The sequence below is a fragment of the Protopterus annectens genome, chromosome 7.part0 (genome assembly GCF_019279795.1).
Source record: "Protopterus annectens isolate FY-2018-M chromosome 7.part0, PAN1.0, whole genome shotgun sequence".
NCBI lineage: Eukaryota > Metazoa > Chordata > Ceratodontiformes > Protopteridae > Protopterus > Protopterus annectens.
Genome location: NC_056739.1, coordinates 1,949,064,272 through 1,949,090,870, shown reverse-complemented (window position 1 = coordinate 1,949,090,870; position 26,599 = coordinate 1,949,064,272). Strand labels below are relative to the sequence as shown.

At 38.0% G+C, this 26,599-nt stretch overlaps 1 protein-coding gene across 1 annotated transcript in view; it reads right to left on the bottom strand.

The window, feature by feature from the left end:
* AKAP13 (A-kinase anchoring protein 13) overlaps positions 1–26,599 on the bottom strand; it is a 2,349,678-nt gene that overhangs the window by 559,838 nt on the left and 1,763,241 nt on the right. The window lies entirely within an intron of this gene.

Sequence of the window (26,599 nt, the reverse complement as noted above, 5' to 3'; positions counted from 1 at the left end):
CTAGTACCATTTGATTTATGGATATGCAGTAGGTTCATTAGGTCTGGGTCTGAGATCGCTCTGTAAGCCAAATATAAGTCTTCCCCTAAGAAGTCTGTACGATACAGAGTATAGTGACAGGGACTTTAGTTGGTCTGTATAAGGTATGTGCTGGAGTCCCTTGATCTTCTTTGTTAGAAACCTCTCAGGTCTCTCCAATTGCTGCACGTGCTTTGTATGGTACATGCCAAACGTGGCATTATAATCAATTATGGGCTGGATTGTTGCTGAGTACAGAGGCATTATAACCTCCTTTGCTTTCGCGGCGATGCCTTTAATAATCAAGTGGGTTAAGTAGAAAGCCTTCTTTACTACATTAGATACATGTTGATCGAAGTTAAGGTCGCAATCAACTTGTGATCCCAGATTCCTTACCACTTTGTGGGTACTTAGGGTATTGTTGTTGATTTGATAGTGTGAAGGGACATTGTTTTTGCTGAAGGGAATGACGAGGCATTTAGTTTGAGACCATGACTAAGACACCAGTCGCTGGTCTGCGTAAGACCCTCCTGGAGTACACTGACATCATTTGGGGATTCAATAATTGCACCCAGTTTGTAGTCGTCTGCAAACTTGGTCAGCCACAACCCTTAGTTTTAGCCTGAACTTCTGAGAAGTATATACCAAACAGTAGTGGGCCCAGCAATGACTGCTGTTGCACCATGTTGGTTGATGTGGAGTTACCCAGTCTGATAGTATGTGTCCAGTTCATGAGACAGTTGGCAACCCAACTTATGACAAAGGGGTTTACATTCAGTTTGCAAATTTGATCGGTAATGCCTGCATGTGGGATTGCGTCAAAAGCCTTTGCCAAGTCGAGGTATGTTCTGTGCACAGATAAGCCCTTGTCAATGGCCCTGGTCACATTTTTGAAGAAATCCACCACATTTAACAGGCAGGATCTGCCCTTGACAAAGCCAAATTAGGTTGGATCCTGGGTTTGGAGGTCACCTATGTCTTTATTTATGAGGTCCATAATGATATGTTCCATGGCCTTACAGATGAGGCTTGTCAGACTTATGGGTCTGTAATTCCCAGGATCTGTTGCTAGGCCACCTTTGTGGAGGGGAATAATTGATGCTGTTCTCTATTCTGCAGGAATAAAGCCTGTCGTTAGGCTATGATTGAAAAGGATACTTAACTGTGATGCTAGTTCATGTTTTAGCATGTTTAGAAGCCAGCCTAGGATGCAGTCTGGTCCCATTGAGACTTGTGTTTTTTGCCTTGGACAAGGCTTTAATTACCTGCTCTTCAGATATGTAGGGTGGGAGGAAGTTTGGCGGAAGGTTTATGATAAGTTTGGAGGGAATAAGGGAGTGAAATTTTCGCCAAACCTATCAGCTAGCAGGTTTGATATCTCTGTGGGGTCAGCGTGTATGATACTATTAGTCACTAGTTCTGCACATGCTTGGGCCCTACCTCTTAGGCTATGTACGTAGCTGTAAAAGGCCTTATGGTTATCCTTGGCTGTGCGTGTTATGTTTTTTCAGAGAAGCCCTTAGACGATTTGACATGTCTTATTTGCCTGTTGGGGCTCAGGAGGGTGCTTTTCTATTGTTGGGGTCTTGCCTTTGTTTTTGTTGGATAGCAACCTTTTGCATTTATTGTAAAGTTTGCTGATACTGGATGTCCACCATGGTGGCTTGTTTTTACTTGGGGCTCTGGCTTTGAGTCTATCTTGTACAGCCACATCTATACATTTATGCAAGAGATTTTACAGGGCTTTAGTGTAAGCTTCAGTCTAGTTACCACTTCCAGCTCTGGGTGGGGCTTGGAATGCTTTTATACCATCACCTAGGAGGATACAGTTTGCCTTGGTGAAGTTTTTTAGTCTGATTTCGCCCTTTGTGAGTGCTGCTGTTAGTGCCAGCTCCAAGGTCTTGACTTGTGTTCAGATTTAACTAATGAGAGTTTGACAGTTGCGGCAGTGCATCTGTTGGACCTGTTAGTGAGGTCCAGATCCTGTATGTTTGTTCCTCTTGTCAGGGTGTGAACAATTTGCTCCAGGGCATTTGAGTTAACAAAGACAAGGAATTTTTGCACTAGCAAGTTAGGGCTAGCATAGGTTTCCCAGTTGATGGTGGGATAACTGAAATCCCTCATAACCAGAGTGTTTGGGAATATTTGGATTGACCCCAGTTTGGTCAAGTATGCTTCATGGAGGGGGGATCTAAAACTGACTATGAGTTCAATGGGGGTCTTACCCACAGTAACCTGGACTAAATTCATGGAGTTGTCCAGTCTAACTAGATGGGAGGTGAATTTATCTCTGATATAGAAACACCACCTCCTTAGGTTCTCACATGTTCATTTTGTGGTCCGAAGGTGTGGAAGGCATTGTAGCTTTGCAAGGCTGGGGTAGTTTCTGAGGCCTTGAACTAGACTTGAACTAGGTTTCTGTGACTCCACAGACATCTACACCTTCCAGTGACAGAAGTGCTTCCAGGGTGTGCAGTTTTTGGGTTAAGCTCCTAGCATTTAGCAACATGATCCTTATTTTGTTTTGAGTGGCAAATTTCACGTTGGTAAGTTTGTTTTTGAGACCTTGCCTAAAAAAGGCACTATGGGGGAGGCAACAGCTTTTGCCAGCAGCCGAAAGCCTAGTGGTGCCAGATGCAAACCGTCTCTTTCAAAGCAGCGAGGCTTGTTGGCATGGTCTTCCAGGCTGAAGAAATTGGATCCCCTTTGAATGACACCAAAAACTGAGCCAGTTACTGAAATTAATAATTTTTTGTTTATAGTGTGGCATCATTCTAGGTGAGGGTAGTATGCTGCTCAAGGCTAGGGGCATACCTACCTGGGCCACATACTCAGAGAGCTTAGTCATGTCTTTCTTTATATAATCCAGTGAGGTATGTCTCAGGTCATTCACTCCAACATGAACTATGACAGAGTCATAATGGTACTTGTTGCTGAGAGACCTAAGTGCATGCGTGATCTGACAAATCCTGGCACTAGACAGGCAGCTGACCATGACTTTCTCCTTGTCCAACCTTGTAAGTGGGACATGGAGTCTTCAATGACAAAAAAATTTGTTTTTTGAGTGTTACACCTTACAGGCTTGGTAGGTGACACACTGGTGTTACTATGTGCTATGGGTGCTGTGGGAACTGTGTTAGTTGTAGCAATTTTGTGTTTTTGAGGTCCTTGGTGTTTCAGCTTTTTGAGAGAACCTCTACATATGTTGAATTTTGTGTTTGATGCATACTATGTATATGAGTAGTGGTACTATGTGCATGAGTAGTGGTGGGTGGCTTGACAACCTCAACAGTGTTACTGTTTTGAGTGCAAGAGAGCATGGATTCAACATTCTTGGTGTAAATACATCTCTTGGACTCTGTACTAGACTGAGTTATTAGTAGAGGGTTGTCAGTGTACACGAGGCAATTGCTACACTGCTTCAAAAATCAATAATACATTTTTCACGTTCTTGAAAAGGTTTATTTAGTGCAGAACCACTTCTTCAGAGAATGGAAAATAAAAACAAGGAAAAAAACAAGCAGCGAATGCCACATACTAGAAAATAAAACAACCTGAACTATTTATAGAAAATAAAAATTCCCCTGGGATTGCAGTTTTGCTAAAGGCAATAACATTACTGCTACTACCTGTTTACAAAAACAGAAAGAAACATAGCTGAAGAGAAGCAAGGACAGAATCCCTACAAATGAAAACACCCTTACAAGTGTACAGTGCCTAGCCAGCAGTACCATAGCTGAAAGTGCAACATTTTAGCATCTTCCACAGCATTTAAGAAAAGACTTCACTCCCACTTCTTCGCTCAGTCTGACAAAGGCTGCAGATCAGCTGTCTCGCTCTCAGTCAAATCTTTTCAAGAAGATTGCTGTACATTTCAAAATTACTTAAGGAGCTACTACCACATATAGTTGCCATGGAGGGCAGACTAAACAGCAACTTGCAAACAGAAAAAATGACTGTCACTTTGCAAACTGATCAGCCCTAGCATCATTAGTGGTATGAGACGTGGAAGACAAAAATATGAGCTTCATTTTTGCAATCCTCTTGTGGAGGAGGAAGAAAACGATATATGATGGGGAAGTTATCTATAAAGAAATTTGGGGTGGGGGTGAATCACACATATATGATGCATGAAATGTGTGTGGTTTAAGATCAAGAAAATGCTGGAAATCTAATTCCTGAGCAGAGACAATTACCAGTGCTACCCACCATCTTTATTATGGGGAGAACAAATAAACCCTCTCAAATACCCATTCAAAGTATTTATAAGGAAATACAAAGGTTACTTCAGACATCTTTGCTTTACTGTATATTTTGTTCAATTTCACAGCTCAGAGAGTTCTATTTGGAGATCTGTATGACAAGTTTTCATTTATAGTTCAGTCGTCATCTATCAAAAAGCAGTATTAGATACATTATTAATATAAATATTTATCCAGTCATGTCATTCATTCATTCATTTTCAACAGTGCTCAAGCTATTGTTGGCAAGCAAAACTTAAAAGAATTTTTAGTTAAGTTGCTAAAAACTGTACAATTAAGAAGCAAAGGTTGAGACCCCCCATTGTGTCCATAAGATGTGGCAAACAATGTATATCTTATTTCTCTGAAGTCAGACCACAGCCTTAAATCAGAGTGCAAAATGTTTAAATGTCAATAAAAGGTGTGTGTTCCATTACGATGTGTGTCCTCCCCTGCATAATATCCATACCTTTCCATGCATAAAACTAAATAAACAGCTTAATAACTGAAGGTTAGGCTGGCTAGCACACCCTAGTATAGTGTATGGAGTGTCTTTTGCCAGTCAGTGTTCTTGGTCTACAGATCAAAATGTGGAAATGAGACAATGATGCTAAGCACCAGTATTTACAGTTAATTACAGCAACATAAAACAAACATTTATGCTTATTTTTCACATGAGTAAAAGATCAAAGCAAGCAGAATGCTAGTGGAAATTCATTTTGATCTCTATATCCAGTCAAATTTCCAAGTACCACATACAACACTCCCCAACACACATTCACAAACATCATCATCACCAGTACAACCCAGCCATTGTTGTAGGTGTCCAACAAGCTGCTGTCAGTCCATGACTACAGTTTAGCAAACTTATTTTGTTTCTACTACATGTGCAGTCTAGCAGTATGACTATTGTGGAAAAAAAGGTACCTGCTCCTCTCTGTCTGAACCTACCAAGTAATACTAACTTTGGGGATGCACAGATAACCAGGGTCAAGTACACAGTCTGCCCTCTACAGCTCACTAAGTCATTACATATACAAAATGACTTTTATTTTTGTACAGCAGAGAGGTACAATGGTCAGCACTGCCATCTCACAGTGCTTGATTCTTTGGTTCAGTTCCTGGGTGGGGTACCTTCTGTGTGGAGTTTCTATGGCCTTCCTTTACCCACACAGGTATTCACTAGAGTTTCTAATTTCCTCCTACATCACAAGTGATGTCAGAATAGGTAAACTGGTGAAGTTCCAAACTGCTCCTAAAAGTATGTGCAGATGAGAATGTGTAAGTTCAGCACACTAGTATCTCATCCAGGAATACTTTCTGCTTTACGTCTACTCATAAGCCTAGTATACATGAAGCAAGTACAGAAAATAGAGAGGTAAATAGACAGACAGGCAGACATATCTTTTATTATTAAACACTGCAGTAAAAAGGACAGTCCATCCTCATCTTCTAGTTAACTGCCATAGCCACTCACCATGTGAACCTGTCACTCCCTTCCCCACCAAGAGTATCATTGTTACTGCAGCACTAGCCTTTTCTTCCCTGAGTAAAGGACATGCACTCCTTACTAAGCAGCCCACCATGAATGCAGATAAGGCCTTGTAGTATACTTCAATGGAGTTTGCTTGCTGCAGTGTACTTCAAAAGGCATTTGACAAAATACAGCTTTCCAAATTAGCACAAGTATTCTACATAATTTTTTATTATTTATTATACTTATATTAGGCTGCCTGCAGTCAAATTAAGCATATCACCATGGATACCTGTTTCAGGTTAAATGACAGCAGCCAGCACCCCCGAGTCTTACCCTCAAATGTGTATACACACACACACACACACACATATATATATATATATATATATATATATATATATACATATATATATACACACACACACACACATATATATATAGATGCATATTTGCAGATAGTTTATTCTACATATCTGTGCAAATGCTCTCTTTCTCCATAGGAACTATTTTGTTTGATCATCTCTGTTCCTTATACTGTTTCTGTACAAAGCAGTCCAGGTCATAGCTAAAAAAGGGACCTTGGTTGTTGAAAATGAATAAAAAATATCTAACATACGATGAACTTTATAAAAATAGACTGCTGAATAAAACTAATGAGTCACTTAAAGCATTTAATTTTTCATACAGTTTAGGGTTCTCTTTTACTGATAAACATTTTACAATTAAAATCCCAGAAAATTAACCACCCTATTACAAATAAAAAAGACTGATTTAAACACAATGTTTATTTATTGAATGTACTGGTAAGGAGTAGTGCAGTTCTTTGAATCTTGATTTATTTAATGATGAACAAGTTTCTGGTAAGTGGCTCAAACTTCTAATTTCCATCTCTAACACATGCCAAATTTGCTAGTTAAAAAGTAGCGAATGAACACTCTCTTGCTACTGTAGATCTACTAATTCAGTGGATTTCACTCAGACAGTACAGCAGAAACAGGCTATACCTCTTGGTCTCCAGTGTTAACCAGTTGAGATAGAGTGTGTGCATGTGTGTGCACACCTGGTGATGTGAGCTGATAGCATGGATTAAGGGAAATAGCTACCCAGTCTGTCGTTGATGGTTTGGCACTAAGATGACAGTTTCTTTCCACCACTTACCAGACGTGTAAATGCAAACTGGGTTACTGAGTGGGAATGGGGAGGCTGGCACATAAAATTAGTAATCAACAGTAATCTTAGAGTGAAAATAATAAATCAAATAGGTGTGGTAGGCACAGCATCCCCAAATACCCCTTACAACATGTCTTTTTAAGTACACATTTGTCTTCTACAGGCAGGTATGTGGCAGTTCTGGTTCAGAGACATGAAACTTGGTAAGATAGAAATGTGGATGTTAACTCAGTTAGTTTATCAAGAAAAGGCAATAATCTGTTCTCCTCTTTCCAATTCCCTAAACATTCCTTCAGTCAGAATAAAACTGGTCATGCACCCAGACAAAGTTCCAAGGGGAACAAGTTCTAAAATGTAGACAAATTAATATACATATGTTTGTTTACTGAGGTAAAGCAGTGATCAGGAATGATGAAACTGGATGCTCAGCCTCGATTTCATTACACAAAAGGAAAGGTACAAAAATAAGAAAAGCAACAGCAATAGCAAATTATAAAATCAATTTAAAACAAGCAGAGTATAAGTATAATAAAATAGCTGTTAGGCAAACAGCTTTAATTATTTACTTATGTACAAGTTGTAAAGAAAAAATAAAATATAAATTATTCCTCCCTTGATTCTGTACTATACTTTTCACAAGAACATGCCAAACATTAACATTTAATGAAGTGAGGTATCTATACTAAGTAGCCATATGACAACATTCAGTTTCCTAAATGCAATGGGTCATGCCAAAACACACACACCACAATACTACAATACCAAACACACTGGCACTGTACTCTCAGTCTCTTAACAGACTAGAACTTTTGGCTGCAGATACTTCAAATACACCCATGCATGCTGTGATTTTAGGACTGCCCGCAGCTGTTCCCAGTGTCCTGAGACCACAATCTCTTTTATGTCCAGTAGGCTTCCCAGAGTAATCTGCACCAAGAGGGTCTCCCTACTGAATGAGAACTCTGTACACAGAGTGCACTACTGTGACAGGACAAAGCAGGACTTTGAGCGGCTACACCTGGGAGCACACAGTGGTGTAGTATTGTCCAAATGAGATACTGTCATATGGCGGCCAGTGACAGATTTTCTTTGATCTCACTACATGTATGCAGAGTGGCTGTGAAGTTAATAAGGGTGGCCACACTCTTCTGCATCCCCACCCACCACTGCAAGGTGATCTGACCTCCTGAGTCACAGCCTCCACCAGGGTTCATGGGAAGATCTACCTAGTATGCTTCTTCTCTCCTATGGACTGCTTTGTCCATCTTCCCTGCCAACACTGTCAAGTATCCCAGCTGCTAATTGAATGCAAGCCATCTGAGTAATTATTAGGGCTTTATCCATCTATGCTACAAGGCTAGTTGGAATCATAAGTGATCCAGTAACAAATTTTTGATAAAAGTATGCTATTTTCTCTCTAAAAACACCCAACCCCCTAAATAAACTGGGATGACAGGAATCTTAATTGAAGCAGTAACAAATTTTTGATAGAAATGATATCTTTACTTTCTAAACACATCCTTCCCCTAAATAAATCAGACTGATGGGAATCGTAAATGATGCAGTGACAAATTTTGATAGAAATGATGTCTTTACTTTCTAAAAACACCAAACCCATTAATAATATATGAAAATTCAGAAAATGTTTATGAGACAATATATGAAATGGCGAAAGGGTATATTTAAAACTTATGGTGCCTCATATTGTTTGGGTTTTAAAACTTATAATGAAACCTACTATTTTGTAGAATAGCTCTATGAACTTTTGAGGATCCAAACTTGTAAATATTTCAGATAGCCAGAGATTCTGCAACTTCTAAGCTAGGTAAACAGAGCTTGTCTCACTTCCATTGCTATTTTAGTCCAGAAGCATGAAGCTTTGGCATCTACTAAACTAAATTTCACTGAAGAGAGACATAATGCCTAAACCAAATTTACTGCTGCCAAGTAGATCAAAATAAAGACACTTAGTTCAACATTAAATAACATTTTAGTTTGTGTAACCTTAGAGGTAGCAAAGCCAAAGTTTGGAGGTATGGGGAATAGAAGAGGTGGAGCTCACACAACTGAAACAACTCTCATTTTTTTTAATTATATACAACAGTTAGGTGGGTTGGCAAATGCCTGTGGTTATTAAATGTGGAATCAGTAAACAGTGCCCTGGTATAATGAAGCAGACCTACACTTTGCACAGCTGCGAAACTCAGCAAAGCCAAACGTGGATGATCCTCGCAGCTTCTTTATTTTGCACTGCAGCCTTTCTATTTGTATTCTGCATTCTCAGTAAATTTAATCTTTATATAATACATTTGCAGCATTAATAATGCAGACAAAATCAGCTCAGAACTGGATCTGTGACATTAGGGATAAAGCCCTAACCATAACCCAGACAACTCAGGCTTGAGTACTGTCTCTGTTATTGGCAAAGCCTGCTAAGTGGGGAGAGGCAATGGATTAAGCACCTACTGGCTTGCTCACCCCCTCCCCAAAGAGAAACTTGCCACTTGTGATCTCTGCTCTACCCCAGCAAACAAATCTTAAATAAATAAATGATGATGCCTGTAGACTTAAGATAATTGAGAAGCATGTCCTGTATGAAATACTCACATTGTCAGTTAAGTAGGGAAGGGAGAATGTGGGTAGACACTGCTAATGTCTGGTCAGACAGTTAAGGATTTACAGAAAAAGGTGCATCTGACCAGTAATGAAAAATGTTAAGACATTGTGGAAAGTATGCAAATTAACCAAGGAAAAAAAATAAAATGTTTCAGAACAATGTCTCACAATGTTCATAATTACATACATATATCTTCACAATGCAATCAAGGCAAAAATCCGCAGTCATACATGGACATGTAGCCAGTAATGAAATGAAAGCTTTGATGCCTGGAATGCCAGGGCAGGTGACAGATGCACTTAGTAGTACCACAGAAAAACGTAAACAACTCTGTAAAAATGAATACAGAATGCCTGCAAATTAGATAATAAAAAAGAAGAAAACAAAATGTAACAGGTACTATACTGACCTCCTAATACTGAGGGGAAAGAAACCAAGTCTGCAGCACTGCTAAGCAGGTTTGCAGACTCTGTGTATTCAGCTCTGCAATAACAAGCCAGCAGGTGAGTAAATAATACAGTGGGTGCAGCTCCTTCACGTGCAGCCAGCACAAACAATGCCAGTATTTAGTACACTTACATCATATGTTATCTGTGTTCTGTACTACAAACGTAGAATGCAGGACCATTTAAAAAAGGAAACAGGGTGGGGGTAAATGGCAGACTAACAGAAGGTTAGTCTTCTTGGCATAGGTGGAAACTGTATTCACATCCAAATCCAGCAAACATCACTGGGCAGACACAACCACACCTGTGGAAGCAGCAGGTAGGAGCCAGCAACTGCCTAAAACACACACACACACACACACACACACACACACACACACACACGCACACACACACACACACCTCTGCCTTGGAAACTTGGCGGCTGCTTAATGTGCACGTGTTCTACAAACAGGAAAGGCAGAAGTGAGAGACTTGCTACTGCAAGTCCTGAATCTTTGAAAACTGAATTGCAACTTCAACAAATAATAGCAAAGTTTATACCTCAACGTTACAAATTTAGAGAGTTTTTTTTCCAAATGACCCCTGGACACACACCTACTACTTAGAACGCCAAGATTACAGTGGCTTTTGAAATTGATAGTATATGCCAAGGTACCACAATTTTAGACTTGGTATGAATTTCCCTTAATTTGAACTAAAATTTCCACACTTGTGAAGATTCATTTATGGTACTTGGAATTTATATAGACAACCCCAAGCACAGGTTACCTCTAAGAAACACAAATAATGACAATTCTTGAAGTCTTTTGAAAAGTTCAAGTTTACTAATCCTATGATTCTTCTAAGAATTGACTCTACCTTTTCAAGTTGTTTCAGGTAGCTTGCCTGAATGCTACAGAGCACAGTTTTGTATTCAGAACCTCCCAGATTATTGAGTTATAAATTAGTACAATGACCTCACGGAAGTGACGCCCTTTAGAAGTAGATAAACTACAGAATATGAATCTTGAAGGTTTCTTTAGTCAGGGTGCTTGTTATGTAACAGTTCTCTTTTAAAAAAAAAAAAGAGACTTTGCTTTTGTGTTGTTTAAAGTTTATAACACCGTCACTAGATTGTTAATGATGGTGCCATTTTTTATGACTTAACCATTTATTTTGTAATCAAAGTTTACCCCATTTTTACCAAAACCTTTGATGGCATAGCTGTGTTTTTTAAAAGCAAGGTTGTTACTATCAAGCTAGATATGCACAGTTCTTGAAGTATTCTAGAAACCTTTGCCATATTTTACCAAAGTATTTTGCTTAACTAATTATATTACTGAGTTTGCTAACTTCAACTTATCTGCTTGTCCAAGGCCCATTTCCATATTTTATATCTAAAAAGAACAGTCCAAAACAAAATGGTAGCAATACAAAACCCCTGTGGGACATCAATAGTAGCTCTCATCAGCATGAGGATGGTTAAGTGAACCTCCTCTACCTCTCCATTACTTGTGGCATCCTTCTACTTAACAAGTATTTTACTGAATGAACTACATATGGCTTGATATTTAATACATTCAGTTTGACAACTACTTCTTTACAGCTGGCAATGCTGAAGGTCACAGCAAGACCAAGAAAAACGATGACAACGTGCAATCTCAATCTTCAAGTGCTTCTGGTACCTTTGCAGAGAGCACCAGAACATCCAAAGGGCAAACCCACCACATAATAAATTTGCAGTGTTCCATATCTAATGGAAATAGATATCTTGCATCTATCTGGGCAACTTCCACTGTCTCGTTCCATGATTTTACATACAATATTAGTCAAGTTTAGCAATGATATGAACTTCTCCCTTGTAAACTGGTACCACTATATCATGTTATCACAGATTAGGGATATGTCCACATATAACATAACTGGTAAGGTTTTATTTAGGTTTTCCTTATGTCTTACAGGAAACTACCAAGTTGTTGCCAGTTTTCATAGAACTTGAGTTTTAATTTGTGGTAGCAGTTATAATATATGTAGCGATATAACAGAAGCCAGCCGTTATGTCTAAAGCACTCTATCACGTCTTTACTTAATGTTAAAATTCCACATAGTTTTTCTTCAAATGCTGTCAATATGCCTGAATAACCATTTCATTTCATTGTTTAATAGTAACATGTTCAATTTACAATTACTCCTTTTCAGTTTACTGATGCAATTAAAGAATGCCTTACTACTGGGTTTAAGCTTTGAAATCAAGTCAGGTCTGCAGTCAGATCTGGTAAGAAAAATAGGAAATTTTTGCAACTTATTCAGAGACAATTACTGGTAATGTCTGCTGGGCTGTAGCCCTTCTACTTAATAAAAATCTAGTGAAATCAGAAAGTTCCATGGAAATCTGAGACAAAAAAAACCAGCTTAGTCTGCTCACTGGGCTGTTTTTCAAAACAGTCTGGCATTATGCTTATTCCATCAATCCATACAGCTATTCTACTAGAGGATGTCACATGTATCAATCAACAAACTTCACACCAGGCTGCAGTGAGCAATCCTTCCTGCTGTATCAAGCTGGCTGTGACAGCCTGTCACTGAATGTGACTGCTACTGCCAAGTAGGAAGGAAAGAGTAAGTGTGCGTGTGTGTGTGTGTATGTATGTATGTGTGTGTGTGTGTGTGTGTGTGTGTGTGTGTGTGTGTACGTATGTATGTGTGTGTGTGTGTGCGTGTGTGTGTGTGTGTACGTATGTGTATATATATATATATATGTGTGTGTGTATAAATATTTATTTTTATTTATTTATTTGAAGTTTGTTTGCCAGGATGGTCCATTGGGCCAAATGAGCCCATTTTCAATGGAGTCCTGGGGAGTAAAGCTCCATAGATACAATATATAAAATAACAGTTTGTTAAAGTACAAGAAGAATACATACAAGCCAAAGTAAATGTTAATACAATTAGAAGAAAAAGCAGAACAATATGCAACAATTCATATGAGTTTACAATTTTTAGTCTCTATAACCGCTAAAATAGATGTTAAGTCAAAGACAATAGTGAGTAGGTATATACAAATGAATTAAACATAAGCAGTTATTTACAATACGTATGTTCCCATAGTGGAGATGTGATTGTAGGCTAAGGGAGTAAGGTAGTAGCTGGGGATGTTATGCAGGATGGGAACATGAGCATTCCCAGAGAGATGTTAAGTGTGAGTGGAGCAGAGTTTTAAAGGTGGGGAGGCTACAGGTGCTGCGAATATGAGGTGGAAGGGAGTTCCAGAGACGGGCTAGGGAAAAAGACAGTAAGAGTTTGCCTGCTGGACGGGCAGGTTTGTGTTGTTCAATCAGCTTCTGAGTGTTGGTTCTTAGGGGTCTGCTAGGTAGGTGCATAGTGAAGGTTGAGGCATGGGAGGGGCAGAGGGAGGGCTTGAAAATTAGCTTATGAGCATGAGTTAGCTGAGTGTAGATAAGGTAGTTGGGAAGCTCTAGCCAATTTAGTTTGTGGAGGGCAATACAGTGATGGGAGGAGGATCTGTGCCCAGTGGTGAATTTGGCGATTTTGTTATAGCAGGAGGAGAGTTTGGTTTTAATAGAGGATTGTAGATTGGTTAGGAGTGGGGCACCATAAAGAAGAGAAGGGATGAGATATGTGGTAGAGAGGAGGAATCTAGTGGATGGGGTGAGGAAGCAAATATGGCGATAGAATATACCAAGTTTCTGGTGTGTTTTTTTAATGTTTGTTTGCATATGGGTATCATATTTAAGCTGATTATCGATGAGAACTCCTAACAGTTTAGCACTGGAAACAATTTCAAGGGAAGTGTTGTTGTGACTGGTTATGGAGAATGAATTTATGTTGACAGTTATGCTTTTGGATGGGGTGAATATCATGAGTTTGGTTTTTGATGGATTAATATACATAAATGCACACACACATCAGGAGTGTAGATTCTTCGACTCTCTCAGCTGTCTCATTTCACAGAGTATGTCTAAATTTTTGATTCATATCTTGGTCTGTCCCTTATAAAGATGATGGTTTTCATGGCAACTCAGAGAGGATTGTAATATCTAAATGATGATGACAGACATTTGAGATTCATACTTACTAAAAAACCATGCTAATGCCTGTTTTTCTATCGAGTTTCTAAATATATACATGCAACCACTGTTCCTATTTTAGGTCCTTTGTTCACCATTCTTTTTATATTTCTCCTTGATTCTTAATCAAAGTGATTGGTATTTGGTGTGTGTTGGGGGGTACACACTGTATTCTGATAGCAGTGAGTCAAAGAGATAAATTTTCTGTGTGGCATTTATTTATGTATTTATTTATTCATTTGATTGCATTTAAAGCTATACACTCACACTCATACAAGTGCTTGTAATTGATGGCTACATCTGTGTCCTTGTGCAATAAAATAAACTACCGGGTCCAATTGTTATTATTTATATCCAATTACAATCTGATATCTGGTGGGAAGACGGGCACTATTATCAGACAGGATTTATATATCTTTGCAAGCATTTGTATTCTGGGTTTACTGGAGAACTTATATTTTGTTATCTTTAAACATTAAGCTTTAGATACAACATATTTTCCCTAAAAGAAAAAAAAAATAAGACTGAATTTCTTTTCTTGCTTCTGATTTTTTGTTCAGGCTATCATTAGATCAAAAGACTGTAGAGAAAAAAAAAAAAAAAGCTCCAAGATTCACCTCAGAGCATCTACAGCCCTAAATTTCTGGAGTCTTAGAGGTCTCCAGACCCTTGGCTTAATTAAGTTAGTTTATCCAAACTTACTAAAGTGAAGGCTTGGCCAGCTGGGGGGAGGCTAAAACGTAAGACAACACATCAAAAACAAGAAACTAGTAATCTGTCTGGATGGTGTGGGACCAGGATGGGTGAAAATAGGGGAGCAGTGCAGGGATTGCTGTGCAATGGGTGGGGAGGGCCCATGGAGTCCTTTGTCGAGGGATCTGTTTCACCTAATACATCTGAGATGTACATATACAAACAATAAAGTGGCTATAATGAGTGGGTACATACTGAGGAAGTCTGTGGATGTAAGTAAATGTTCCCCATCTGTTGTTTGATTATAGGTTATGGTCATTAACCTGCCATAATAATTACCTCCTGCAATACCCCCCCCCCCCCAGTTTGAAGTCACCATCTGCTTTTGACTTTATTTAATTCAGATTAGGTTTTATAACTTGGTTAGTTTTTCATATATAAGCAATACCTCTTTTTTCTGTTTTAAGTCTTATTCATTTTATGATTATACTACTTTTTAACTTGCCTCTATATTTATGTTATATAGCGATAGGTGCTCATGAAAATTGAAGTTATTAACATCAAAGACAATGGGCTGAATCCTGCGCAGATTTATCTGCATTCTTAAGGAGAATATCCCAATCTGTTTTCATAAGTAAGTCATTTGCTACATCATGGTTTCTACAGGCAAACTCTAAGAAAGATTACTTTGTTAATGACCAGGTTTGTTTCTCTCTTGCTGTTCCAAAGATCACAAATGGGTCCTCAGAAATGTACAATAAAATATTTGTCTTTTTTTAAGAAAGAAGGGCTTGTGACACAAATTACACTGTACCTCTTAAATAACATGAGTGCAGAAGTTAAAAGATCTCTCTGCAAAAGTGAAAATTAACTTGCACTGCTGCTTTAAATTATAATGCATGCTGCAAAGGGTTCAGTCCTGACTACCAGTAATTGTCTGTGTGGAATTTTGCATGTTCTCCACTTGTCCACATGGAGTTTCTCTGGATTTGTCCCATACTGGTTAACTGGCTACATTAAATTGTTATATATACTGTAATTACCCTTGCACCTATGATCTAGGGTAGGAATGAAAGGAGTCTAAAGGGGAATTAACTTACCTGGATGACTAATTAACAAGAACTTTCTGTGCTCATTTCCATGCTTCTCATTCTCTAAGTGCAAGAAATCTGGACAAAGCAAAAAATAACAGGGGGGGGGGGTGATTTTAAATATCAGTTTTATAAACTTAGAAAGTTGCTAGAATAACAGGCTTGGTGTTACCACACACTTTTAAAGGATATGAACTCTAAAACTGAAATGGCAGTCATTTAGTGACTTCACTCCTCAACGACTTCCAAGAAAACTGCAGAGTTCATTAGGTACAGACCAAAATATGATGTAAAAATCTGGGCAATCCAGACATATACTCATTATCGCTACAATGAATGGAATAATGGATCTCAGTGCAAGAGTACATACTAAACTTGCACTGGTCTTTTAGTTATAATGCATGCTGTTTTTTTTTCTTTGATTAACTCATTACCACTTTATTACAAAGAACAGTTTAATTTTTGCCTGCTTTCACCGGAGTCACCATCCATACAGACAACACTGGCAAAGAAGACCACCTCCCACAGTGAAGCAAAGATGAACACAGCAAAACGTCTTCATGAATTCATATCCAAAATTGTACAGGAGATTCAGAGAGCAGCGTTAACAGCAGACATACCTAATTTAATATGCCAGGACCACGTATTTCACAGGCAGGGGGGATAAATCCAATATAAAAAGAGCACTTTAGAGTAGTTAATCAGCCAGCAGCTTTTGTGGAAGAAACTTCAATACCCAGAAAAAAATAATTCAGCCATTAGAAAAACAAGTAGACTTCACAGGGGCAATAGCCAGAGGTCAGGAGTGACCCCAAGACCCTTGAACTGAGATGTAAATATTTCAACCACTAATCCACCATGGTGCCCAACTATCTTATCACCACAAGTCAGCATCATGGCAACATAGCATAAGCAGTAAAGTCAACAGTCACCAATGTAATCAAGCTGAGTAGGAAAAACAGCTTCTTAATTCTCTGCCTACATCAGCCCAAGCACATTCCTAGATGTGAGATGCTGGACTTACGAAGGCTGTGGATTTAAGACGTCAGACACAAGACACTCTGTAGTACAGCAGCTGTTACTTCACTTTGTGCACTCATCTTTTTCAAGTCTTGCAGCAGTCTTTGTTCAGTCACCGAAGGTAAAGTGCATCCTTTCCAGTTATCAGGTAAATATACTCATTCTGTGTACAGAATGAATGTAGTGGGATTTATCATCATCAAAGATGGGAAACTCTGACCTCGGTAAGAAGTCCAAAAAGCAGCATTTCATTAAAAAAGTAGCAGCAGTAGCATGCAGCCAATGGCATTATCAGGGAAGGCAAAAGAACCTTGAGATGCGTTATTATTAACAAGGATGTTTCACTGTACTATCAGAAGCAGACCGCAACAGGAGTGATTTAATAATGAATAAGAAACAGAGCGGCTACACACCACCTTCTATTTTCTGCTTGTACATCGTACCTTACCCTGAGCTGTTGTTGGACACAAATGGGGCCAAAGGTCCTGCTTCTAAGACTAGGTGTACTACAGCTGGACACCTTGCTACCACAAACAGTAGAGATGACTGCTCTATGGTTTCTTAGCTAACCTCACAGCCCTGATCTAGGCATATTTAACTTCTGAATTTAATCTTGAAATAAAAAAAAAAAATAACACAGACACTACTAACTAATCAATGTCAAGTATAATTACCAGTATCATAACATTAATAAGTCTGGCTGGATAACATTAATATTTCATCCTTACTTTTTTCCTAAAAAGTATCAATCATCAAAGACAGGAAAAAATCAAATGAACTACAGAAGTTCTGTTAAGAATTACAAATGGTTTAACATATTTTAAAATCCCCCCAAGATTTATTTTTGAGGGAAAAAAAATAAGGATCCTGTGATTCCCACCTTACCTAACAAAGCAAAGGCACACACACACACACAATAAATGTCAACTGTAACTTTCAGAATTTGTACAGTTTACAGCCATCAATGTTTTAGAAAGAGTACACTCTGCTGAAACTGTGACCCGCAGTGGTGGTGCTGCGGTAGCATTGTCGCCTCACAGTAAGACGCTGTCCGGTTCGATTCTCAGCTAGAGCGTCTTCTGCATGGAGACATGCGTGAATGGGCCTATCTTCGTTGAAAGTTGTGCATCAGGGCTGGTAACTTGGCACGTAAAAATCAACTACCAATCATTAGCGGACTGGAGTTCCGTTGTGGCGACCCCTAACCGGGAAAAGCCGAAAGATAACAACAACACTCTGCTGAAACTGTCCTGCTTCTATCTATAGATCAGATTCTCCACATCAGTTTCTGGTTCCTTTTCAAATGACCAACCATGTGCTGTTTGTGATATACTACCTTCTCTCATTTAATGTACATATGGTCTTCTCTTCTGAGTTCTCCACTGCTGCTACTCAGTTATTACAACAATGCACAAAAAAAAAAAAAAAAAAAAACATGGGCCATTACTGCATAAACGTCAAAGTTTCTTTATAAGGAACTCATTTTAAGGGCAGCAATGAAACAAAGCAACAAGAACAAAGTATAGTTCTATCCCCACAAATCAAAAAAAGTTTATTTTAAATTTGTTCAGATCTCTGCAATCTCATCCCTTTGAATTTTGCTCACCAGTCATCAGCAATTACAGAGTTTCAGGCTACAGATACTATATTTTACCTTTTTCCAGCTTTCAGACTCAGGAATATGAATTTATGGCTGTAAATTCTTGGAGCTACAGAAGACTTTACTTGGGAAGGATTTTTTTATGATCTCTGACTTGAGCTCAGTATAATTTATGTAAATGAATTGCTTAGTCAATACTGAAATATAGACAAAAACAACTGCACACCCCCAAAAAACAAAAACTAGTACAAACACCTTAGAAAAAACAAAAACTAGTAGAAGTGAGCACTACAGAACAAACAAAAAGTAGTACAAAATGTTGAACGAGAAATAAATAGAAGAGCAAATAAAATGAGCACAAAACTTTTTAAAATGTAAACCTTTCTATTTGCTTGGCTATACCTATAATCCTGTCCTCCAATCAACACTTCTTATTTTGCAATATCAAGTAGAGTCAGGGATCAGATGGAATTCAGACTGACTTTACATGAAAGGAGAAACATGAAAAATACTGGCACACAAAGGAAACCCTAACGAATATTACCTCCTGCAATCTACCGTTTGGGGCTAGAACCACAACAGCCCTATAGCTGTACCATTATTTATGAATGGTGTGGTGTTGGAAATGAAATATGTGAATATTGCCATTAACTTCATACAAGTCAATATACAGTGTGAGTAAAATCAAACTAAATATGTGAAGATTTGAGAGAAGGTGTTTTAAGAGGATATTATTATACACTGTAGTTAGAATGAAGCAGGTACTGAATAGCCCATCACTGTATTCTTTGTACTTTACTGAGAAGTTTCTCAATGCTGTTGTACATAATCTGCATATGTAAGAAACTGACTCAATTACACAAGCACCCTCTATTTCACTTCATTACATGAAGTTTCAAATCACAATCAGTACACTTCTGTTATAACACAATATATTCATAATGTGTCACAAAATCCTGCCTATTAACTAGATAATATTTTTCAATGTTCTGTTTTTGATCTGATAAATGCTGGCTACACTAACTTTGTATAAGATAATTGGGTAAGTGCACCCTACTAACAAGGTGTTAATGTACAGGTATCAGTAAAATAAAAAACAACTCTGCTGCTTCACTCCATCATATTAAACTGCCATGAAGCAAGGACTGAAAAAAAAAGCAGATTCCACTTTTTTTAAACACTCACTAAATGCAACTTTACTGTTTTACTAGTGTAAAATTTTAAAAAAGTAAACAGAAATGTGTGTATCTGTGAGTTTGTGATACAGAGACAGAACAAAAGACTGAGCGCATACCTGTCGATTTCTCTGCTCGACATTCATGGATAAAGCCAACAACAGATGGCACGAGACCAGAAATCAGGCACAATTTCTACATATAACCCTAAATCACTTATGAAAAGAGAGTAAGATGTTTTACATCAATGTGTATTTCCTAAACAATAACAATTATGAAACTATAATGTTTGGTTTCATTGAATAACAGTAATCTTAAGTGACTTACTGACAATAATCTTAAGTGACTTATCAGAAATCCAAATATTTTTGAATAGCAGAAAAAAAATTAGGGATAAGTGAGAAGCATGGCGCTTGCAATGCCCTGTATTATTGTATTGTTTTCTCATTCATTTGATCACAATGATACATAATGATCAAGAAAGTAGCTGTAATCGCTGGACATGTTACATGCATATATATGTGTGTGTGTGTGTGTGTGTGTGTGTGTGTGTGTGTGTGTGTGGGGGGGTCTGATTATATACTGGCCTCTGTGTTTGTGTGAGCATTAAATACTTAACAAAACTTATTTTGAATGTAAACCACTTTCTCCAACAATTACATATGCTACAGCAAGTTTGGAACATTAGGCAGAGGGAATGTTATACATCAAAAGATAAATATAAATATACACACAAACACACACACACATATACATATATATATATATATATATATATATATATATATATATATATATATATAAAACAAATATTAAATAATTTAACAAACAGACCAATTGCCAAGCATTATCGCTTGCTTATGCTTTAGGATAAATGATCATTTGTCCCATCTCGTATAACCCTTTAGCTGTGATTCTCACAGATCCAGCGTTAGATACTATATCTTCATTGCACTTGCTGGAAGACTGCCAAGATCTCTGATACAGAGACAAACTGTCAATCTGAGCCACTGACAACCTGGATTGAATTAGAGACCCAGGCATATGAGGAATAGTTGGAGAAGGGAGGACTGAGAGACTGATGACCTACATTTCTTTCTTGTGGGAAAAGAATGTATAAATGTCTACTGCAGATTTTCCTTTCTAGTAGAGACTATTTGAAGGTGGGTCAAAAAAGTAGTGAAAATGAACAACTGCTAAACATTTGATACCGTAAAATAAGGAGTTTGGGGTTCTTTATTCTGTTCTACGTAACCAATAATGCCCAATGGTGTGTGTTAATGTGTAGTTAATATCCATCCAGAGGTATTATGAGGCCCGATGCCACAGGCGGAGGGCCTCTACACCCCTGAAGGGCGTTAATTATACATTAACACACACCCTGTGGGGCATTATTGTGCTTAGAAAATGGGCTCTCTGTAAAATTGTTGAGTTTTACTTAGTTATTTATTTGTTAAATACATTATTTTTTTTTATATATTTTTGATGTAAAATAGTTACTCTGTCTAATGTTTCAAACTTGCTGTAGTATATGTTAATGGTGTAAGAGGAAGCAGTTTACATCCAACACAGAACACTTAAAGAGTATCCAGGCATTTATTTTTTGGTCCCTTACTCCTAAAACGTTTGGTTTGTTGCGAGTCACTGGAGACTGAAATTACTAAATAATAACATACATTTGAGTTTCAAACTATTATTTTCTTCAGAAAATTCATACAACACAAATTCTTTTACTTAAGCAACTTTGTAATTTTATAAGAGCAGTAATTAAAATCTGTTCCTATTTTTTGAGGCTTTGTTGCCTCTTTATTTTAGGCTTTATCCAGACTTTTCAGCTGAAAGGCCCAGAGGTATGCAAACATCTTTACTGTCACTCTCACTCAGTCTCTAATGCACACCTCTGTTTCAGAAAATGCATGCTAACACAAATCCTAATAATCAGATAAAATATATTCCTATTTTAAGCATTTGTCTCCAGTTTATTTTAGGTTTATCCAGATTTTTGAGCTAAGAGTAAACAGAGCATACTGTACATTTCAACTGTACAGATTTCTGGCTTATAATGTTTGATCTCATCCTCATAAAATGTGTAGTTTTCTGGCAAATCACTGGGGATTAAAGTCATTAAATAAAGACAGACATTTGAGTTTCAGACTTCATATCCTTTGGATAATACATGCCAATGGAAACCCGGTTGTTCTAGCAACCTTCTAAGTTTATAAGAGCAATATTTAAAATCGGTCCTTATTTTTTGTTTTTTGTCCCTCATTATTTCTGGCTCTGTCCAGATTTCTTGTGCTGAGAGGTTTGAAGAGATACGTAAACTTCTTAACTGATGCTGTTGCTGCCAGGGATCATGCTCACTCTTCACTCTGTCATTCACTCATACGCACGCGTGTGCACAACACACACACACACAGTCTGTTATGCTTTCATGCACGCATTCACTCACACATGCAAACACAAACAGAAACACACATACACACACAAACTTTTTTAGGTTTCATTTATTTTATAATCGCTAAACAGCAAAAGCGCTGCTTAGTGAGTGTAAGGTAACGGCTTGATCGATCTCTTACTCTCACACATGCATACACTCACATACAGATATAAACACATACAAATTTTTTCATTTTAATTTTTTCTTTATTATTTTACATTCGCTAAACAGCAAAAGCCCTGCTTAGTGAGTGTAAAATAATGGCAACAATTAGTTTTTTTTTTCAGTCCCAACTCCAAGGCAGCTTGATATGCTGCCGTGAAGCATCAAACTCGTTTTTCAGCAGGCTTTATTTGCATATTAATACCCTGCTGGAAAATGTTCATTTTCCACTCAGGGTGCTGATGTATAGTTTGCCCGTTTTCTAAAAAGAGATAATATACTTACAGTGGATATAAAAGGTGTACACACCTCTGTTTAAATGCCAGGTTTTTGCGATATAAAAAAAATGAGACCACAATAAATAATTTCAAAACTTTTCCCACCTTTAATGTGACCTATAACCTGTACAAATTCAACTGAAAAACAAACAAATCTGTTAGGGAAAAAAAATACAAAAAATAAAAAATGTACAATAAGCTGGTTGCATAAGTGTGCAAACCCTTAAACTAATACTTTGCTGAAGCACCTTTTGATTTAATTACAGCATTCATTCATCTTGGGTAGGAGTCTATCAGCATGGCACATCTTGACTTGGCAATATTTGCCCACTCTTCCTTGCAAAAGCACTCCAAATCTGTCAGATTGTGAGGGCATCTCTTGTGCACAGCCCTCTTCAGTTCACCCCACAGATTTTCTATTGGATTTAGGTCTGGGCTCTGGCTGGGCCATTCCAAAACTTTAATTTTCTTCTGGTGAAGCCATTATTTTGTTGATTTGGATGTATACTTGGGGTCATTGTCGTGCTGAAAGGTGAAATTCCTCTTCATCTTTAGCTTTCTAGCAGATGCCTGAAGGTTTTGGGCCAAAAGTGACTGGTATTTGGAACTGTTCATAATTCCTTTCACCTTGACTAAAGCCCCAGTTCCAACTGAAGAAAAGCAACCCCAAAGCATGATACTGCCACCACCATGCTTCACCGTGGGGATGGTGTTCTTTTGGTGATGCAAAGTGTTGCTTTTGTGCCAAACATACCTTTTGGAATTGTGAGCAAAAAGTTCAACCTTGGTCATCAAACCATAACACATTTTCCCACATGCTTTTGGGAGACGTGATGTATTGTTTTGCAAATTTTAGCTGGGCCTGGATGGTTTTCTGTGTAAGAAAAGGCTTGTGTCTTGTAACCCTACTCCATAGTCCAGACATATGGAGAATACTGGAGATTGTTGTCACATGTAGTACACAACCAGTACTTGCCAGAAATTCCTGCGGCTCCTTTAGTGTTGCTGCAGGTCTCTTGGCAGCCTCCCTGAACAGTTTTCGTCTTGTCTTTTCATCAATTTTTTAGAGGGATGTCCAGTTCTTTGCAACGTCACTGTTGTCCCACATTTTCTCCACTTTTTGTTGACTGTCTTCACTGTGTTCCATGGTATATCCAATGCTGTGGAAATTTTTTTGTACCCCTCCCCTGACTGATACCTTTCAACAACGAGATGCCTCTGATGCTTTGTAAGCTCTCTGCGAACCATGGCTTTTGCTGTTTCAGGCAACTGAATAAATGTCAGGAAAATCCTACTAGGACAGCTGAACTTTATTTGGGGTTAATCAGAGTCTCTTTAATTGATGGCAGGCGTGTACCCAAGAAGACTGAATGTTGTAATTAAATCAAAAGGTGCTTCAACAAAGCATTAGTTTAAGGGTGTGCACACACAACAAAGTATTAGTTTAAGGGTATGCACACTTATGCAACCAACGTATTGTACGTTTTTTTATTTTTTATATTTTCCCGTAACAGATTTGTTTGTTTTTAAATTGAATTGTACAGATTACAGATCACATTAAAGGTGGGAAACGTTTTGAAATGATTTACTGTGGTCTCATTTTTTTATATCACAAAAACCCGGCATTTTAACAAGGGTGTATACACTTTTTATATCCACTGTACATTCTCCTGCTGAAGCCACCAATGCTAGCATCACTGTTTAATTTCTGTGAATGTTGTTCTCTGTATGATAACATTGTACTATTGCACTTGTGAAGTTGTTCTCTATATATTAATACTGCACAACTATGCTTACAAATGAGTTGTGTGTATATTACTACTATATATCTTTTTTCCTTAGGCATCCAATGAGAATGGACCATAACTCAGCTGGAATACCCTGTTATCATAATATAAATAAGTAATAAAAGTTTCAGCATCCATACCTGCTGCACTTCAAAGATATCTTCAAGCACTGTGATATCTAACTTTAAATAAACCACTAATACCACATTAGACTTACCATACAAATCTACACCTTCCTTCAGGGAAATTGCATCGCAGTCCACTAAGGCCACAATCAGTCTGCTAACCTCATCAGAAAGCCTCACAAAGTCTCCCTTACTCTTAGCTTTGGGACTACATTCAGCACCAGCCATCAACTTTGTTAAATTATAAATTGTAACAAAAGGCAAAAAGTGTAATATTATTCTTAAATAAATGCAAATCTCTTTGGAAAAATAAATCCATTCAGTGGATTGTATGTCATTTGTGAATATCAACATGATTCGTATGCTTGTCTTAAAAATGTATTAGAACTGCATGTTATGTGTATATTAAACTGCTGGTATATTAAACTGCTGGTACAGAAGTGTGTGTTGAACAGGGCTAGTACAGTACTGAGCCTAGATGTGTGACCACAGCGTGCCCTGCTGAATTAGAGCATAAATGTAATAGAAACTATTGTACATGTGTAAATGTATATGTTTTAACAGTGGGAACTAGAACATAGAAGGTTAACATGCAAAACTTCAAGAAAACAGTTGAAATTAAATTGTTTTATGATTGTGATATAAAAGTTAGTTTCAGGATGTCTAGAACCAGGGAGCCCTCTGCAAGGTATTGTAAGTGTCTTATGTCTTCCAACAGTTGCAAAGATCTGAGAGAGATGTATTTTTCACAGGGAGATGCAATGGGGGTTTTCACCTGGGATAGTCAGATGACAAAAGTGATGTCATCCTGTAAGTATCCCAGCAGCAATATTTGAGATATTAATTTAAGAACTCTCTGAGAGAGAGAGAGAGAGAGAGATGGGGCATTTTGTATTTGACCTGGAAACATCCACTCACCACTTCTGCCTGCTTCTTGTTCTGTAAGTTTTTAGAGCATAGTAACTCTTTTAGATTCAGATAAGAATATAGTAAACTATAGCTTAGATATTTTCTTTAATGATTTGAGATTGTCCTGCAATGTTGTTTTAAATATTTCCTGGTATTTTTGAACTCTGATGTAAATGACTACATACTATTGTTTTATTATTTTACTATTTACTATTAAATACATTTAAAACTATCATTGTGGCTGATATCTGTGAGACGTATTTAAGCTTTGAGATTACTTGCATATTTACTTAGTGACACTGTAGGCTAGTCCTAATAGCCTTGTCTCTTGGTCAAACTACCATTTGGATTAATTACATTCCTAAGCACACTAGAATATATCAAGGTCCAACCCAACACTCTCATACTAGGAGACTTCAACTACCCCTCCATCAACTGGGAAAACTACTCAAGTACCAATACACTGGCCCAATGCTTCAGGGAATTCATCAATTTCAATGCCCTGGCCAGCTCATTCTAACCCCCACTAGAGGAAGCAACTTTGACCTGGTTATTACTAACATGGGCGACAGTTGCTCTACAGCAGTAGTCAATCCAGCCCTGGTCAGATATGACCATAAACTAATCACCATGGAAATCCACATCTCACCCACACCCCCCGCCAATGTAACCACCTTGAAAAACTTCTCCAAAGCTGACTTTGGGCTCCTAAAAACAGAGGTGGCTAGCTTCACGGCACCCATGCCAATGGAAAATAGCTGCATGACTGCCGAATAATACACCAATGCATTATACAAACATGTACATAAATGCATGGAACTAGCCACACCCAACAGAACCAAGACGGTCTCCCCCCAAAAAGGAAGCCAATTTGGTGGTCTCCTGCCATTAATAAACTCTACAACAGCAGGCAGAAACTGTTGCAGAAAAAGGTGAAGTCCCAAAACTGGAAAATCTCCCTTATTAGCTCAACAAAAAGTTGAGATCCCTCATCAAATCCTCTAAACCAGATATGAAGGCAGAATTGCGGCAGACACTAAAAACAGTGACAAAGCCTTCTATAGTTATATCAAGAATCTCCATGGCAATACCCAGATTTGCTCTGAGTTACTGCACAATGGTACCTCCTATACTAAGCCAACAGATATTGCCAACATACTGGGCGACAGATTCAATGCCAACTTTACCCCTCCCCCCAAAGGACCAATCACAATATTGGAAGAATGTCAGGCACCCAGCATTACTGCACCACAGGTTAAAGCTGCATTGTCCAAGGCCAG